The sequence below is a fragment of the Octopus bimaculoides genome, chromosome 13, assembly GCF_001194135.2.
Source record: "Octopus bimaculoides isolate UCB-OBI-ISO-001 chromosome 13, ASM119413v2, whole genome shotgun sequence".
Taxonomy (NCBI): Eukaryota; Metazoa; Mollusca; class Cephalopoda; order Octopoda; family Octopodidae; genus Octopus; species Octopus bimaculoides.
The window spans coordinates 54569652-54570188 of NC_068993.1; the positions used below are offsets into that span (position 1 = coordinate 54569652).

Consider the following 537-nt stretch of genomic DNA (forward strand, 5'->3'; position numbering starts at 1 on the left):
ATGCATGTATTTGCTTGTCAGCTGCTCCAATGTGTGTCTAAGTTATATATAAGATATATATGTGTGTGTATATGTGTCCGTGCGCACGTGCATACACACACACGGATATATACAGATACATATCTCTCTCTATACATATATACACATATATATATACCTTTTGTGTGTGTCTATATATATATATATATATATATATATATATATTTACGTATATATATACATATATATGTATATAAATTTATATATAGAAATATGAGTGCATTTCCGCACAAACGCACACGTATACACACATACTAAAACACACACATACATACTCACTAATGCACACACACATACACACACGCATGTACATAAAATATGACTGAGCGTGCAGGTCATGTGTACGTTGTACATACGCATTTAAGTATTTTTATGTGTATATGTCGGCGATATCTAAGTGTTCACAAACGTAATATGTGGGTGTTTGCATATATATATATATATATATATATATAGTGTAGTATATTGCCACTTAAGTGTGGCTGACCCCTAGGGGTG

General features: G+C 31.8%; 1 protein-coding gene and 1 long non-coding RNA gene across 5 annotated transcripts in view; one reads left to right on the forward strand and one right to left on the reverse strand.

The window, feature by feature from the left end:
* LOC106867546 (proton channel OtopLc) overlaps nucleotides 1–537 on the reverse strand; it is a 186402-nt gene that overhangs the window by 154656 nt on the left and 31209 nt on the right. The gene's annotated exons all lie outside the window — the stretch shown is intronic.
* LOC128249300 (uncharacterized) overlaps nucleotides 1–537 on the forward strand; it is a 150286-nt gene that overhangs the window by 6521 nt on the left and 143228 nt on the right. The window lies entirely within an intron of this gene.